Source organism: Zalophus californianus, chromosome 10, assembly GCF_009762305.2.
Source record: "Zalophus californianus isolate mZalCal1 chromosome 10, mZalCal1.pri.v2, whole genome shotgun sequence".
NCBI classification, from domain to species: Eukaryota; Metazoa; Chordata; class Mammalia; order Carnivora; family Otariidae; genus Zalophus; species Zalophus californianus.
Genome location: NC_045604.1, coordinates 87421618 through 87439752, shown reverse-complemented (window position 1 = coordinate 87439752; position 18135 = coordinate 87421618). Strand labels below are relative to the sequence as shown.

Sequence of the window (18135 nt, the reverse complement as noted above, 5' to 3'; positions counted from 1 at the left end):
CCTTCCTTTCCCCTATATTCGTCCGTGCTACCGCTTATGTTCCACATATGAGTGAAACCATATGAGAATTGTCTTTCTGTGTTTGACTTACTTCACTTAACATAATCCTCTCCAGTTCCATCCATGCCGATGCAAATGGTGGTATTCATCGTTTCTGATGGCTGAATAATAAATTGAATACATTGAAAAGATTGAATGCATCTCTAAAGATGAAAATTTTCCAACTTTAAGAAAACAAAGAAAAAACCCCAAAAACAAACAAACCGAAAGAAGAAGAGGGGGCAATAAAAGAGAATATGATCAGACAGGTGAAGAGAACGTTAGCCATACATTAGGTTCTGGGTGTATTTGGTCTGTTAGAGAAAACTGCATCCCAACACTGTAAGGAAAGAAATACGTAAATATTTCCAAAAAGAAAATTAAATGCAGTGGAAGGATAGAATGTAACCGTACACATGAAAACTGAAAAAGATTTTAAGTAAAGAGTTGATATGGGGCACCTGGGTGGCTCAGATGGTTAAGCGACTGCCTTCAGCTCAGGTCGTGATCCCAGGGTCCTGGGATCAAGACCTGCATCAGGCTCCCTGCTTGGCAGGAAGCCTGCTTCGCCCTCTTCCACTCCCCCTGCTTGTGTTCCCTCTCTCACTGTCTCTTTTGCTCTCTGCCAATTTAATCAATAAATAAAATGTTTAAAAAAATAGAAAAGATTTGATAAAATAAGAAATTGGTTGAAAAATGAAAGAGCAAATAAATTAAAATAGACTCATAAATCCTGGGGAAAAAAACATGAATCCTACATGGTATATTTCCGTAGCACATGGAGTGTTGCAGTTCTCAATGATTGGTATACTTATTCTTGGATGGATGTTCTTGCTGATCTTGGGGAGGGGCTTGTTGCATTGATTTTCAAGTGTCTTTGCCAGGGCGGAATTGTACTGCCCTTGCCAGAGGGCAAGGGTAAGTAATCTGGTCTGGTTTGCTCTATGTGGCTTTTGTTCCCTGAAGGCTTTCCCTGATGCTTTAGAGGATGAGAATGAAAATGGCAGTCTCCCAAACTCCTACCCCGGAGTTGAGAGCTGAAGGCCCCACTCCTCAGTGCTCCCTCAGGGAAAAGCAGTCAGTCACTCCGGTGTCCCTGGTGTCCATCCACTGTCTCTGTTCACCCAGCCTGTGACTGAGCATTTTTATCTCAGGCCAGGACCCCATTCAAGTCTCCAAACCCTGCAGACTCCTGTGGTGAACACCCAGAGCCTTTGATCCCCAGAGGAGGACGGCGGGGGGGGGACCTCCCTGGTTCTGCTGCTTGGTGGGCCCCTGCTTGGAAAGTAGTCACCTGAGCAGGCTGTGGTTCATGGTATATGGCATCCCTGGGCCGAGAGCCCACTCCTGTGCTCGCTTAGCCCAGCCGGTCCCCGCTTCCACACCTGGGATCTCTGCCCCACTCAGGCACCCCTGTTATTCCTGTGATCTTGGGGATTCTGAGGCCACGCTGTCCCACCTAGGATTCTGCCCTCTTTTGCCACCTGGGTACTTTTCAGGCAGGGATATCCCTCACTGGACCTGACTTCTAAAAGTTCTGACTTTGGAGTCGCCTGGGTGGCTCAGTTGGTTACGCAACTGCCTTAGCTCAGGTCATGATCCTGGAGTCCTGGGATCGAGTCCCACATCGAGCTCCCTGCTCAGGAGGGGGTCTGCTTCTCCCTCTGACCCTCTTCCCTCTCGTGCTCTCTGTGTCTCATTCTCTCTCTCTCTCTCTCAAATAAATAAATAAAATCTTAAAAAAATAAATAAAACGTCTGACTTTGCATTCTGCTACTATGTCACTTTCCGGTAGCCAGCTTACGGAGGTTCCCTCCCCCTGCAGTTTATCTGTCCACATATGGCCTCGCATTCCCTTTTTTGCACCTCCTACTTTGCAGAAAGTAGTCACTTTTGTATTTGTAGAGTTGCAGCTTCTCTTCCATTCCATTCTAGTTCAGTTCACAGGTATTCACAGTGGTTTGATAGGCATCTAGCTGAATTCCTGGGACCGGCAGAAATTAAGGTCTCCTAATCCTCCACCACCTTAGACTCTCTCCAGGAATGCATTTTAAATTGCAACCTAATATATATATAGATACATCACAAACAAAAGTTAACAAAATAATATTTACTTAGGCCTGTAATACATTATGATAGACTTTATTCTATTTCATTTGTGTTTGACCCTGTGCAACCTATGAAAAAGTATCTAACAGAGAAATGATTGACTTATTCATGGTATTTAATATTATATATCTTAAAACATGATGCAGATATTTATTTGTAACATTAAAAGAGCACAGTATCTTGTTGAGAGGAAAAAGGCTGTGAATGAATGTAAATATCATGCTGTTTGTTGAAAAACAAAATTTGAAGGGCCACACAGGCCCAAAAGTTATCATGTTTTTTTTTTTTCTTTTTTGTAGTATTACATTGCTGTGCTTTCTGAGTGTTTACCTTTCAGACATAAAGGTAGAGAGCTAATATTTATTGAACATTTACTATGTGTGCCTGGTGCTGGACTCAAAGCTTTCCATGAATTATGATTTCATTTAATCCCCCTCCAAACCTGAGATGGTATAACCATCCATTTGTCAGAATGGAAACAGAGGAGGCTCAGAGACTCACAGTAACTTGCCTGAGGTTGGAGTGAAGAAAAGGGCAGAGCTGAACTCAAACCCATGTGTATTTAATGACAGAGTCCATGCTTCGCATGTAAGGCTCTGCTGCCTGCTAGAGAGTAGACTGGAGGATGCATGCCAGTTAGGATGGGCTGCTGTTACTGTGAGTAACTAGTAGCCCCTCGTCTTAGTGGCTCCTACTAGGGAAGTTTCTTTCTTGCTCCTGCCACATGTCCGCATGGTCTTCCTGGGACCAGGATAAAAGAGCACCCACCATAGGTAACTGCCAGGTGCTAGAGGAGATGGACAGAGGGGGTGCAGGCCCAGTTGTCCCAAGTGTTCTTTCGAGGTGACACACCTCACTCCCACTCACATCTCACTGGTCAGAGCACGTCACAGTGCTGCATCCAACTTCCCGTGTCAGGGGACATCCTGACATGCCTTCGTGGAACCTACTGGGGCCACCACATGGTGCCAGCCTGTTTGGGGGACTGTGCAGGGGCAGAGGAGGAGTCTGGGGCATGGGTAAGAAATGACAGCAGGACTAAGTCGGGATGGGTTTGCTTTATCCTCACCCAGGTAAGATTTGTACGTCTCGGTCTATTAGGTATGATTTTCAGACCATACAGTCTTCTCACACCTAGATTCCAGGATATTCCCAGCGAAAGACATTTTTTATTACAATTTTATCATGCTCATATCGTTCAGTTACAATATAGTGATTTTCTTTTGGATTTCTTTACTCCTATTTCATTTTAGAGGTATTTCAAAATTAGTCTTTTTTAAGATTTATTTGACAGAGAGAAACACAGCAAGAGAGGGAACACAAGCAGGGGGAGTGGGAGAGTGAAAAGCAGGCTTTCTGTAGAGCAGGGAGCCCGATGTGGGGCTCGATCCCACCACCCTGGGATCATGACCTGAGCCAAAGTCAGATGCTTAAGGATTGAGCCACTCAGGCGCCCCGAGGTACTTCTCAATTTCTAAACATATCGGAATGTCTAGTTAGCTTTTTATCCATGATTTCTAGCACATTATATTACCACAACATGCTCTGTGTGATTTCATGCTTCTGAAAAATGCTGAAAGTTCCCTTTTGGCCAAAATAGATTGGGTACATTTTTGTAAGTGTATCCTATATGCCTAAGGTTAATGTGTCCTCCACCGTGGCATAAGGATATGGACAGACATATGGAGATAGCTGTGGGATTCAGATGATTTGCTATCAAGGTCTACATGTTATGGATATTCCATCTGCATTGAGTCACTGAGAGAGGGTTGAAACCTCCCACTCTGCTTTTGTATTTGCTTGTTGTTGCAGTTCTGTCCTGCTTTGCTATATATGTTGTTGTATGTTGTTGTTCAGCCAATGGCTCTAGGACAAGAGTTCTGGAAGGAAGGAGAGCACGCCCAGAAGAGGGGAACAGGCACATGGGTTGGGAGGGAGCAGAAAAAAGAAGGATGCCCAAAGTTCCAGAGAGGACCTGTTATTGGGGTGGCGTGGTGTTGCGGCACCAGGTGGGAATGGGCTTTATAAATATGAGGTCAGAATGAAGGGGAGTAAGTCGGAGGGGGGGAGATGAACCATTAGAGATGATGGACTCTGAAAAACGAACTGAGGTTTCTAGAGGGGAGGGGGGTGGGGGGATGCGTTAGTTTGGTGATGGGTATTAAAGAGGGCACATTCTGCATGGAGCACTGGGTGTTATGCACAAACAATGAATCATGGAACACTACATTAAAAACTAATGATATAATGTATGGTGATGAACATAACAATGAAAAATTATAAAAAAAATAAATATGAGGTCACCCGGGGTGTCCATTATGATCTACCAGGGGCAAATGCAGGTGATTAGTTGAGAGAGTATAAAGCCTCTGGGTTGGTAAGGAATGGTTCAACCAGGGGAAGGCTTGGAGATCGGTGGATCCTCCTCCAATCTCTTAACCTGCTACTGTTTCATGCTGACCTGGTGATTTACTAACCTGCTGACCTACTCCCCTTCCTGAACCTCCCCTCGAGTTCTTCATCTGACCCTGACACTGTCCTTGACCCCTTCTTCTCCTGACAAACGCCTTCCCCAATCCCACCCTCTATTTCTACCCTGCTCCCATCACTCCTGAAAACCGTGTCCCCTTCCCACCCCTCCCTCCACTCCACCCCCCATCTCCACCTCCTCCCTGGCACCCCATCGCCCCTTGAAAGGACCAAGACATGAGGGTGCAGAGGATGTTGTTCTGACTGCTTTTGCTCTGGTGTCCCGGTTCCCCAAACCCAAATGTAAACGTGGCACTTCACCGATGTATTCCATTGAAAGAGAGAGAGAGGGCACATGTGTGGGGGGAAGGGCAAAGGGGGAGGGAGAGAGAGAAAACCCCAAGGCAGCTGCGCAGAGAGTCCAGAGCCTGAAGAGGGTCTCAGCCTCAGGACCATGGATCATGACTTGATCCAAACTAAGACGTCCTTATTTAACTGACTGAGCCACCTGGTGACTCAAAGCTGCTGGGGGTGTATTTCTTCCTCCTGGGTTCTTTCACACGCTGGTTAAATAATAGCTTTTTCAGGGGTTTCTTGGTGGGCACTCCAGAAGAACTGCAGTTCTTCCTGAAGAGCGAGCACCACAGGGCAGGTTTCTCGGTCAGCCTGAAGGGGTTGTGGCCACAGCCATCCACATCAAGTTCTGGGTCCTGTCTGTGCTGCTTGGTCCAAAAAGAGCAGCTTTGGCAGGATGGAAACCTGAGCATACTAGGTTTATGGTGTCAAAAAGGAAGGATTTGCGAAGGTACAAAAAGCCATTGAGTACTTTGTCTTCAATAAGGGGCTTGCATGATAGGTCTTTAAAAATGTCAGGAACTCCATAGGAGCTGTGGGTATTAGACTGGCATCTGGAAGCCCAGTGAAGATCCTGCCTCAAGCCTTGTAGGTTAACGTCCATCTTCTATGAAGTTTGTTTTCCTATCAGCACATTGTTCATATTTATGAAGTTTGGCAGCCCTGGGAACAGTGGCATCTTACGCCTTGGTGTTGGGACTCGAGTGTTAAGAAGTGAAATGTCTTTGTGCTCTGTGCTTCCTGGTTGGTTGACTTTTAACAGCTTCTGAGTCAGTTCTTTCCTTCTGGCCTTGGAGGCTGTCCCTGGGGACTCTGTGTCCCACCAGGTCTGTGGGAGCCCTGAGAAGCCCAGTGGACACTGAGTGACTGCATCTTGCTGGGACATTTGTCAGAGGAGAATCTGATGGAGTGATGTGATCAGGAAGTGAATGAGTTGTTACCCTTTCCTTGGCCCAGTATGTACAGAGTATTGATTTCCCAAAACTAAAAAGCTCCTGAATGTCCTTAGGATTGTCCAAAGATAAATACCTAGTTCCTAGTGTGAATAATTCACTCCTTAAAAAATAAAACGCTTACCCCCATGAGAGAGAGAGAGACAGGCAATACCATATAAATAAGCAGACTTCTTTAGATCGGCCTACACCAGATTCTTAGGGATCTGCAAAGGGGAGTAGTCAGGAAAGACCCTTGTTTTGAGGCTGACACATCCCACATGAATATCTCCAGTCAAAATAGACTTGATTCTGTTTCTTTTGAGTCTTCAAAGGAGGGAATTTCTTGGTAGTCTTTATTGGAAATATTCCCGTCTACTTAGGCTACATCTCATAGGTCATTTCAACTTTCTCACCCTCCGTAAACTCTGAGCTCTTGCATAAACTAACCGGTCTTGCATTTCCCTCCTCCACCTGCTCATGGCTATTGTCTGTGAGAACCTCGTGTTATTGGCCCCATTGGATGTCATCTAGTTCAGAGTCAGCTACTGGTCAGCATCCAGACAGCTGCCAGATGTACCAACGGCCATGACTGGGGGTGTTTCCCATTTGTGACAAGATGGCCTCTGTCTTTTGTGAATTTGATCCCCATGATCAAACGTTGTGCTGATGATAGCTTCTGCTCTCAGACAGTGGCTGATGAAGGAGCGTGTATGTTTCCCACCAGCACACATGTTTGTGACCTCAGCTGTGAGGGCTGAAGATGAAAATGTTATCGATTTCAGGGGTACTTTCTAGAGAGTTGTGTTTACACAACATTCAAGCTTCGTGTGAATTAGTATGAATTGCATTGTGAGCATCTTGTCTCCTACAATACTTGGAACTCCAGTTTTTGTAAAATGAGATGCATTCTTTGTTTTGGTGTCCATATCCAGGAATTTTGTATTCTTTTAGAAATGAAATTTCATGGTCACCTGGGTAGCTCAGTTCAGTTGAGCTTCTGCCTTAGCCTTGGGTCATGATCCCAGCGTCCTGGGATTGAGCCCTGCTTGGGCTCCGTGCTCAGCCGGCAGTCTTCTCTGTCTCCCTGTACCCCTTCCCCTGCTTGGTGTTTCACATAAATAAATAAAATCTTTTAAGAAATTAAATTTTAGAGTTGCTATTGACTGATTTAGTTACCATACTAATAAATAGGAGCATGAATGCCTTTCATTGGCTGTTTGAAAATATGTGTTCAAGTAACTGAAAATGTGACAGGTATCATCCAAATAAACAGGATCACCTGATTATGAAAATCTTTATGGACCCCTGAAATCTGACATTTTGGGCTGTGATTCTGGAGCAACGTGGGCATTGAAAGAAAACATCACTGTTTTCAGAAACTAAACACTAATTCTATTTGATTTTTGTTGGAATAATAATCCCATATTATTCTAATAGAAGCCTCCTGTCTCTCTCTCACTCATGTCCTTATCTATAAACATCTGTCCATAGAATATTCTCATTTATATGTCTAGGGCATTTTATATTTTTCCTTTATCTCATCCTTCCATAAATTTGGGGCATATTTTTGACAATGTTCCAGAGCAGTTTATCCATGTCCTTCATGGATGTAGAATAGAAGTCAGTGACTTCTTACCTACTGTAAGTTTACATTTACTTAGCTTGTCTATTTTATGTTGGCTTATAAATTCTTAAGTTCTGTTAGCTATAGAAAATGTATTTGCCATGTGCTGTAGTCAAAATAAAATCTCTTAAGATGTGCCTATTAGATTTTTCCTACAGCTTCAGTGTGATATAATGTATATATGATCACAACATCTTTTTCAAGAATACAGTTTGTTGGTATTTGACATAGGTAAATACAGTGAAACCATCAGCACAGTAAGGTAGTAAACACACTCATCACTCCCAAAAGTTTGCCCTTGCTCCTTTGTAATCCCTCTGTGCTCCTTCTCCTCCATGGGGAGGCAGTTAAGAGGTGTGCTTACCTGGGGGAGGCTGGTTGAGGGTTTGTAAAGTTGATTGGGACAGAGACATTGTAAATCTTTGAGATTCCTCATCGTCTCACATGTTATTTCAGCTTGTCCGTGTTGTGCCTGACCATTTCCTTCTTGGCCCTGATGGGGTTGGAGTTCTATGGAAACTTCCCATTATCACTGCCTCCTTGGGAATTTGTCTGTTTCTCATTTATATCTGGAGAACCATTCTCGCTGTGAGTATACTAAAGTAGCTTATATATACTGTTCTTCATAAATAAGCAGAAAATTGTATAGTCACTGCACCTTTTCTATCCATTCAGTAATATAAATTTCCCTCTAATACATCAATTTTGATGATCACCTAGATTGAAATACATTTAAATTTGTGTTGCAGTGCCTTCTGTGATCCATATGTTCTTTTTTTAAAGTGCAAACATAATTGGCCAACAGTGTAATATGAGTTTCAGGTGTACAACATGATTCAGCAATTCTATACATTTCTCAGTGCTCATCACAGTTAGTGTACCCTTAATCCCCTTCAACTCTTTCATCCATCCATCCACCCGCAACCCATGTGTTCTTTAGAAGTGTGTTGTGTACTCTCCATTTTTTTGGTCATTCTCCAGCTATCTTTCAGTACTTGATGTTTAGTTTGTGTCATTTGTGGTCTGAGAACATACTTCCTGTTGATTTCTTTTCCTTGCTTGTTCAGATGTATCTTATGGCCCTGAATATGGTCCCTCTTAGTGAATGTTCCATGGGAGCTTGAGAGGAATGTCTATACTTCTGTTGTTGAATGAAGTATTCTGCAGATGTTAATGGATCCAGTTGATTGGTGATGCTCTTCAGTTCACCTGGGTTCTCATGGACTTTCTTTATCTGTTGGATCTTGCAATGACTGATAGAAGATTCTGAATTCTTCGGCTGTGATAGGGATTCGTCTATTTCCATCAGCAATTCTTTCAGTTTCTGCCTGATGTACTTTGACACTCTGTTGTTAAGGCATGCACATGAAAAATTATTACGTCTTTTTTGGAGAATTGACCCCTTTAACGTTGAAGTGATGCCCATCATTTTCCCTGACAGTTTTCCTTGCTCTGTAGTGTGTTTTGAAGGATCCTTTCACTGGCCGAGGGTTTCTAGTTTGATGTTTCTTTTAACACTTTAAACATTTCATCCTTCTTGATGGCAAGGTTTCTGAAAAGAAGTGTGATGCAGTCCTTATCCTTATTCCTCTTGGGTAAGGGTTACTGCTCTCCTCCCCCCTTCCACCACCCACCCCCAAGCCCTGGTCCAGATTTCCAGAATTGTTTCTTTGTCTTTAATGACCTGTAACTGAACATTCTGGATTAGGCATTGTTGGTGTTTTTTGTTTGTTAGTTGTTTGTGTGTTTGTTTTGGTATTCATCCTGCTTTCCATGTTTTGAGCTTCCTGGATCTGTGATTTGGTGGCTATATTAATTTAGGAAATTCCTCAGTCATTGTTGCTTCAACTACCTCTCTGTCCGTTCTCTTGGTGTTCCTATTATGTGTGTTTTACACGATTTGTAATTGTCCCACTGGTCTCAGAATTTCTGTGCTGTCTTTTGAATTTTTCTCTTGTTTTTCTTTTTGGAAGTTTCTACAGGAAATTCTTTAGGCGCAATGATTCTTTCCTCTGGTATGCTGAGTCTCTTAACAAAGCCATCAAAGGCATTCTTGAGATCTGTTATGGTGTTTTTTGCCTAGAATCCCAGTAAAATCTGAGAGTTTCATCTCTCTGCTTACATTCACCATCCCTTCTTCCTACTGCCCCCTTTTTGCTTAGATCCGATATCAGATATGGAAGGGACTTGAAATTCCCAGCCAGCCAATGCCATCATCTCTGCCTTAGGAAGTGTGATTCTAGTGCTTGTTGTCATGGTTTTTACCTTTAGTATGCCTTGTAAGGTTGTGTTGAAAGCTAGATCTCCTGTCCTGGTAAAGGAAGTGAGGTAAAAAGGACGTTAGGGTGAATTGTCTACTCATCTGTCTGGGGTTAGACTGAGTTTCCTCCCAGGTGAGACAGGGAGGAGATTGCATTGAAGTTGAGTCTTTCCCCCTCACCTCTATTGCTTAGTCTTTGGGAAAGCCCCAGTTAGGCTCTAGAAAAGGCTTCTAGGCTCTTGTCTTTCCCCTAGAACCTAGGGGACATAGTTTCACTTGAAGGCAGAACTTTCTAAGCAGAATAGAAAACTTCCCAGTTTAGTTCTAAAGGGAATCTCCCCCCTCTCCCTGCCAGTGGAGAAACCTTCCCTTCTAAAGGAAAACAAAACTATGATGTCTTTGGTGTGCTCATCCGTCTTCTCACTTCCCCTGCCTATAGGGCTGGGTGACAAGGGCCAGAGCAGCTCAGAGGTTCCTAAACAACATGTAAAGTGACAGGAATCAGTGTGGTTTTCTTTTTGCCCTCCAGTGATGGACTTTCCCCTAAGAACATTATTATGACTGGCTTGATAGCGTGGTGATATTCCAATATCCTGGCAAGATTTGGAGACTGGCCTCAGCCTCTCCTATCCTGTAAAACGTTTGAATGGGGAAATATGTTAATGGTGTCAAAAGGGGGTCTTGCCTAGATTTTATTGAGCTATAATTTATCAGGGTGACTCGATCAGAGAGCCTGGTTCCCCCTTTTGGAAAAATCCGTTGTCATTTCTGTTGTTGCTGATGCTTCATCTCTTGCCATGTGCCACTCTTTTTCTCATTCGATGGCTTTTCTTTCTTTTTGATGACCCATTGTTTGTAGCAGTCTGGGAAGCATCATAGCACCTGATGTGCCGTAACTGTGTGTGAATTCAGCAAACAGCCAACCCTTAGTGAGAGTTCAGAGAAGCTTTCTGGACAAGGAAAAAGGCATAATTTTGTCAGAGGTTTAGTCACCTGCCAGGCTTCCTTCCTACATTCCTTCCTCCCTTCCTTCCATTTCCTTACTTTCGGGATTTTATAATAATCTCAGTTTCTGAACTTCAGTGTGGATATCGGGTTGCAGTAAAGTTCCGGAAACGATGAATTAATGAATATTTTCTAAATATCTCCATGATCCACTCTCAAAATTGAATAGGCTGAACATTCATTTCATAGAATGTGAGTAGATTTTGAGGGGAAAAATAAGTTATATACCTTTGTGCTCTTTATCAGAAATGGATTGTGAACTATGATGACTTAATCAGGAAATTCCCATTTTGTCTTCTCTTTTACTCCTGTGAAGTCATTCTTCTAAACAAAATGATTATTCTAATTTTATTGGAAGACTTTTCCAGTATTGACCTGAACTAGAGATTTATACTAGTAATATGTTTTGACATCAAACATAATTTTGTTTCTTCCTCTCTTAGATAAATCCTTGACAATATGATGGTAAGTTTATTGGCTTTAGTTTTCTTTGTCCTAAATTCTCAGTACTGGTGTTTGACGTCGGTATAATTAGACTAGGGGTAAATATGGTGACTTCTGATGTCTAATTGACTTGTTCACTCCTGAAAATCATTCTCTTCCCCATATGGAGTCTAAATGACAACGTGGAGGGTGTTGCCATCTCTTAGGAGACCAGGAGGAGGAACACTCATGGGAGGAGGGAGAATAGAAAGAGTAATTGTTCAGAAATCTGTTTAGGAGGCAAGCGGTGATAGGAACCTGAGGCCTGCAGTGAGTACTTTGCCATGACCTGGCTCTTGGTGAAATGTCGAGATGAGAAAACACTCTTTGAGTCTAGCAAGCAGGCCACACTTAGAGAAGAAGCCACCTATTGCCAGGCAGAGCGTGTGTCACAAAAGAGGTTGAAACCATGGTTTTGAGTCTGAGGTGGAGGGAGCCTTTCCTGCCAGGGGAGAATGAGTAGAAAGGAACGTGTGCCAGTGGGGGTGATGTGTTGTGTCCGTGCCTCAGAGGTTGTGGTGATTCCGCGGTGGTGTCTGTTGATGGCCAGGGTGGCTGCCTGGCAATTAGGAAACCTTCAAATGCTGGTGTTCGTCCCTGGGAGTGCAGCAGTGGGGGTGGTGAGAAGAGAGATCTCAGGGCACGAGAGCGCTCATATTGGGCCAATAGAAGAGAAGTTTGCACTTTGATGTAAGATGAGAGAAGTATTATTTTTTAAAAGATTCTGTTTACTCATTTGACAGACAGAGAGAGCCCAAGCAGACAGAGTGGCTGGCAGAGGGAGGGGGAGAAGCGTGCACCCCACTGAGCCAAGAACCAGATGTGGGATCCCAGGACCCGAGGTGGGATCATGACCCGAGCTGAAGGCAGACACTTAACCGACTGAGCAAAGCAAGTGCCCCAGGATGAGAGAATTAAGTGCCAGTTAGAGGAGTTTGTGTTCTCGACCTCCGATGTGTTATCCATCTGTGATGGGATGCTTCATGACTGTTGTTTTCCTGTCAGGGTAGAGAGTAACCTTCTCATGTTGGGATGAGAAAAGCTTGTGTTCCAGGGAATGTGAGTTATCCAGGCCCTCCTGAGATGGTGTAACGTGGAGTTTGTCCCCTACTGTGTTTGATTCCAAAGATCTTGTCTTCTAGAGCCCCCGCCTAGGTTTCATGACAGGCAATCTGTGAACAGCAGGAAGTCACTGAAGGCCATGGAGTTGTCACTCAATTGCCACTTTGAGCTTTCCTTGTGTGGAATTCCAAGGAGAACCTGGAAATGGACGTGGCGCTGAGCAGGAGCAAAGGATTGTTTTGTTCATTTTGGGTGGTTTGCAGAGACCTATTTTTGTATCTTAATCATTGGAGGAGAGAAATGTTAATTGACAGCATGCTTGTATTTTCTGTTACATTATCTGGGGATGACATCAGCATTTGCAGTGACTGCATTTTCCAAAAATGGTGCTTACAGATGGGAGTAAACTTAGAAGACATTTGATTGAGTTTCTCTATTTTTAAAACAATTTTAAGTAGGAATCTCCCCAAAATAGGTTGTCTTAGGTTTCAAATGCTGGTAAAACTTGCTTCCTTCGGCACAATGAAGAATGCTAACAAGTTAGTTTCACCCAAGTGTCAGAGAATGTGTCTCTGGGCCTCGTACCCTGGGATATTCAATGTCCCTGGTTTTGCTAATTATCTTAGAGATTCTTTTTTCTCCTTTTAGTTACTATACAACAAAAAAATGAGAAGATCCATTGACTTAGACAAGGAAACAGGGAGCTTCCTAAGGAAATATCCCTTTGGAAACTGAAGGTATCAGGACCCTTTCAAATACTTTTTGTGATTTCATTTTGTTTACTTCAACCTCTTGTAGTTCATCCTATTGAACTATTTCATGTGGTCCAGAAATGGTCCTGATTCGAGAGAAGCTTCACAAATGCAGAGCACTGCCTCTCTATTTTGAAAGGAGTCACACATTAGTAGATAGGTTTGTCTTACACGATGCTATTTTTAAATTCTGATTCCTTTTTCATGTTTTATGATCACAGAAGCAAGAAACATCTTGCAGAAAATATGAACAAAGATAAGTTTCTCTCTGAGGACATTCTGAAATTGAAGGTCAGGATCTCTTCTTTGCCTGAATTGTGTCCTAACAACAGAAATAAAAGTAGTGAGTTATCATTATCATCATCATCATCATCATCATCTTAAAGATTAATTGATTGATTGATTTGAGAGAGAGAGAAAGAGTGAGTGATGGGGTTAGAGGGAGAGAGAGAATCCCAAGCCGACTCCATGCTGAGTTTGTAGCCTGATGCTGGGGTCAATCCCATAACCCTGAGATCAGGCCTTGAGCCAAAACGAAAGCAGTCAGTCACTCCACTAACTGTGCCACACAGATGGCACCCATGTGCCCCAAGGAATGCATTATTATTAGTCACTCAAAATGTTTTGTTGAAAGAGAACATCAAAAAGGTTGAGGTAGTTAATGAAAAATTAAATGACACCCTTTGTTGGGCACTGGCTCACTTGCAAGCTGAGAGAGAGAAGAAGGTCAAGGATCAGGATGTGGTAGGAGTTGGCTGTTGAGTTTTACCTTAATGTGGCTCCGGGAGGCTTATGGTTCACTGGGTTATGTGAGTGCAGCATCCTCGCCTGCTGTTTACCACAGTAGAGAGTGGGCATCTGGGAACTGAACCTCCTACGGAGCAGTGAGCTGGGATTTCACTTAGAACCACCATGATGAGGTTTGCTCTTTCAAGGACTAGGAAGTATGGATGATTTCATGGCGAGGTAATGAACCCATCATTCAGCCCTGCCCTCCAAGATCTGTAGAAAATCCCCCGAAGACACTTGGCAATGAAGGGCGATGGCTGGCCCAATTGTACAGTCCCTTCCTCTTAATGCCAAACAGAGCATTTTCAATGTGAAGAGGGGAAGATGTGTATATATGTATGTATGTGCATATATATATGAATGAAAGCCACTAAGAAAGCCATTTGTGAGTTCTTTGACTTGAACTATTTTCCACTTTGCTTACTTTCTCCTGATTCTCTTATGCCTTAAGGGCTTTCTTTGTTGCACGGCATGATCCTCTCCTGTTAGGCATCCTCACATTGTTCTGTGATCATGATTTCTTGAATGTCTTTTCTCATATCTGTCCTAAAGGGCCAAGAAGAATTGGAGGATGGAGAGCAGAGAGCCTTGAGGGCCAAAAAACGAGCACTGCAGGGTATGTTATTTTGGGGGAAGAAATCCCCATATGGCGGCAATGAGTTTGCATTGGGAAGGGAAAGAATGCCTTCCTGCCTTCAAGGTCTTGCCCTTCTCCCTTCCCCATCAAACCCAAGTTCTCAGGTCATCTGCACATATACACACATTCCTTTCTAGAATGTGAAGAATTATTGGAAGACCACTACAATGCCCTGAGTTCTTTGAAAACAACTCAAGAATCCTAATTGTAAATGCTGAGGAGGAAAGTGGATATTGTGGTGGATTTCTCTAAACAAAGACAAGTGGCTGCAGAAGAGTAAGCTATTCCTGTGTGAATTGTCACAAATACTGTTGTATGAAGTTATGTGATGGCCTGTCTAGATACTTGTATTTCTTTTAGAATTAGATCTCGAGTATTTTTGCCAAATGCATTCTGTAGAATTGTGCCTGCCCTTCCTGCCTTGACGTGTGTAACCTGCATTTCCCTTTCTGTTCTAACTGCTTGTTGCACGTGTTTTGTGACTCCTTGGAGTAGAAGAGGGAAGGTACCATCATTACACACTTTGATACCTGGATCCCCTCTGGGTCTGTCTGCATTGTCGTTTTGATTTCAGTGTCATCACATGTTCTTATGAGCCCTGAATTCAGTCACTTTTGGTTCAGTACGAGACCTAGGTCAATAATGTGGATAGAAAAATGGAATTGTCTTGCTGCAGAAATACTGGGACTCTCTTTGTGGCAAGTGGGTTAGGGCTCCAGCAGTCCTGGATCCCTTCATCCAGTGTACAATGGACATCAGTCACTGTAGCCCAGTCCCTAAGAAGGCCAGGGTATTTCCCATCCACTTGATTTTTTTTAGGTGTAACTCTCCTGGGTCCCAGCCAAAGTCTGAGGTTTCAATAGGGCTGACCTTTGCTGGCTGACCCTAAACTTCACTCACTTCCTTCCAAGCCCATGCCCATAATGTTGTTCAACTTCTTTATAGTTCACTTGCCTATTCCAGAATGTATTGATGTGTCCTGGGGAGATTGGCTCACACCGCCAGATTGCCTTTCTCCTAGGCTTCCTTCTTCCCCATCTGGTTCTTGTGTTTCTTCATGTGCTCTTTAGAAATTGGGTGTATTCACTCATACGAGTTTGCTCCTTTGTCCAGTGTTTCCTTTATTTTCTCAGGAGGAGATCAGGACCTTAGAGTCTCTCATTCAGCTTGAAAAGCAAAACTGTTCCCTATCTTCCCTGGAGACTCAGCTTTGTGTTATTCCTTCCCACACTGTGGGTGGGAGCTGCTCTGTGTCATTGGCATCTTGGTTCTGTTCATTGGTAAGTTCTTTTGGGGTTAGGTACAGTGTCCTGACCACCTTTCTGTCTTCTTCACCTTCACCCTGAGCCACTCCATTACAGCCTCTCCAGAAAGCATTTGCTGAAGGATTGCCTGAGAGACCAGAAGCAAACGTATGTGTCTTTCTCCGTCTAGACCCTCTGACTCAGTTTCTAAGAGTCTTTTTGCATATGTTCTTGAGTAAATCAGGCGTGCTGTTGAAACCCTTTAAATCAACACCATGAACAAAAGAGTCTGAGGGCAACACAGCAAACCAGCTTTTCTAAGAATACTCCTTTGCTGCTTTCACTTCAGTGAACTCAGTCTTGTTAAAGTCGGTTGACTCCATGCAGTTGATAGTTTTCCGTCTTAAATCTGTTGCATGGAGATTACACCGTGAGTATGTGACAGTTCACAGCATTTTACACTTCAGGACTTATTGCCGGCACTAAGATTGGCCTCTACAAAGGAGGACATCCATGTAGTCTTTCAATATTTGTTGTAATAAGTTCTACTCTTGCTATTTCTCATTTGGATGTGAAGGCATCTCAAACTCTAAAGATCATTAATATTACCACTGTTAATGAACTAAATGAGCCCACAGGGGAGACCATATTTAATGTTGTGTATGCATCTGGGTAATCAGATAGCATTGAGGCATTCCAGAATGGCCAAGAAAATGTTGAGGAAAGAATGTTCTGTTGATGCCAACAAACATGATCATGAAGTGAATTTTTGCTCAGGTGCTATTAAGAGTATAGTCTGAGAATAAAGGGACTCCGTGAACGAACTTGTCCATGATAGCAAATAGCAGTCCTATTGGTAGAACATATTGAAAATGTGCTACTACAATAATATGTGTCATGGAGGACAATGTCTAGGGATGAGATAGCTCATGCAATGCCTGTTAGGGCTCCTGTAGTAAATCGGCAAATAAAGCCTAGGGCTCATCGGATAGCAGGAGATAACTTGGTATTTCCTCCATGAAGGGTGGCAAGTCAGCTGAATACATTGACTCCTGTTGGAATAGAAATAATTATAGTAGCTGATGTAAAGTATGCTCGTGTTTCACCGCCTATCCCTACAGTAAACATACTGTGGGCCATATGATAAAGCCAAAGAAACCAATAGATATTATTGCTCAGACTATTCCCACATACCTGAAGGGCTCTTTTTTGCATGAATAGTAGGTGAGATTATCCTGAAAACTTGTAAAATGAGGACACCTACTTCGTGGTGTCCAAAGATTCAGAGTAGATGCTGATAAACACTGGGGTCCCCTCCTCTGGCTGCGACAAATCATGTAGTATTAAGGTTTCAATCTGTTAATAGTATAGCAATTCCAGGTGCCAATATGGTAGTGATAGGAGCAGCACAACTGCTGTCATTGGGATGAATCCTGTGAATAAGGGGGTTAGGTATTGGGATTGCAGGGGGGGAGAGTGTTATATTAATAATAGTAGTAATAAAATTAATAGTGCCTAGAATTGAGGACACACCTGTTGGATGTAGTGAGATGATTGTTAGATCCATGGGTGATCCTGTGTGAGCTAGACGGCCGGCCAGAGGAGGGTAGACAGTTCATCCGGTTCTGGCACCTGCTTCCACCATAGAAGAGGCAAGTAATAGCAGAAAAGATGGTGGGAGTAATCAGAAACTTATCTTATTTATTTGGATGAATGCTACATCTGGAGCGCCAGTTATTCGAGGGCCTAGTCGATTTCCAAAACCACCAATCAGTAGAACTACAAAGAAAATTATTTCGTGTGCATGGGCAGTTAGATTCCATGATAAACTTGGTCGTCTCGTAGTAGAGCATGGGCCTGACCTAATTCAGCATGGATCAGGTGACTAAGAGGGGCACCTACCATGCCAGCCCACACACCAGATAAGACTTAAAGAGTGCCAGGGTTATGGTTTGTGGAAAGTAATCAATGATATATGAACATCAATAAAATGGCTAGAAAAGCATTAGACTGCAAATCTAAGAATAGAATTTAGCCCTCTTCCTGCTAAGCTCTGTGGTGTAATATCACAGCGAATCAAAGCAGCAGCTTCAATTCCGCTGGGGCTTCTTCCGTAATTTTTCCCCTACATGGTGGGAGAAGTAGATTGAAGCCAGCTGATTAGGGTATTTACCTGTTAACTAAGATTTCACGGGATGGAAGCCCACCGATCTAGTAAGGGCTTAGCTCAATTAAAGTGTTTCATCTGCATTCCACTGATGTAAGATAGATTCTTGCAGTCCTTAAATTTGAGTTCGGGAGTTTGATAATACTTAGCGCTTTGAAGGCCCTTGGTCTTCTTAGCCTAAACCTCTAGTCCAGAATTGATACTAG

At 43.2% G+C, this 18135-nt stretch overlaps 1 pseudogene; it reads right to left on the bottom strand.

Moving 5' to 3' along the window:
• Nucleotides 1–16257: 16257 nt before the first annotated feature.
• LOC113932550 lies at nucleotides 16258–17745 on the bottom strand (annotated as a pseudogene).
• Nucleotides 17746–18135: the final 390 nt, after the last annotated feature.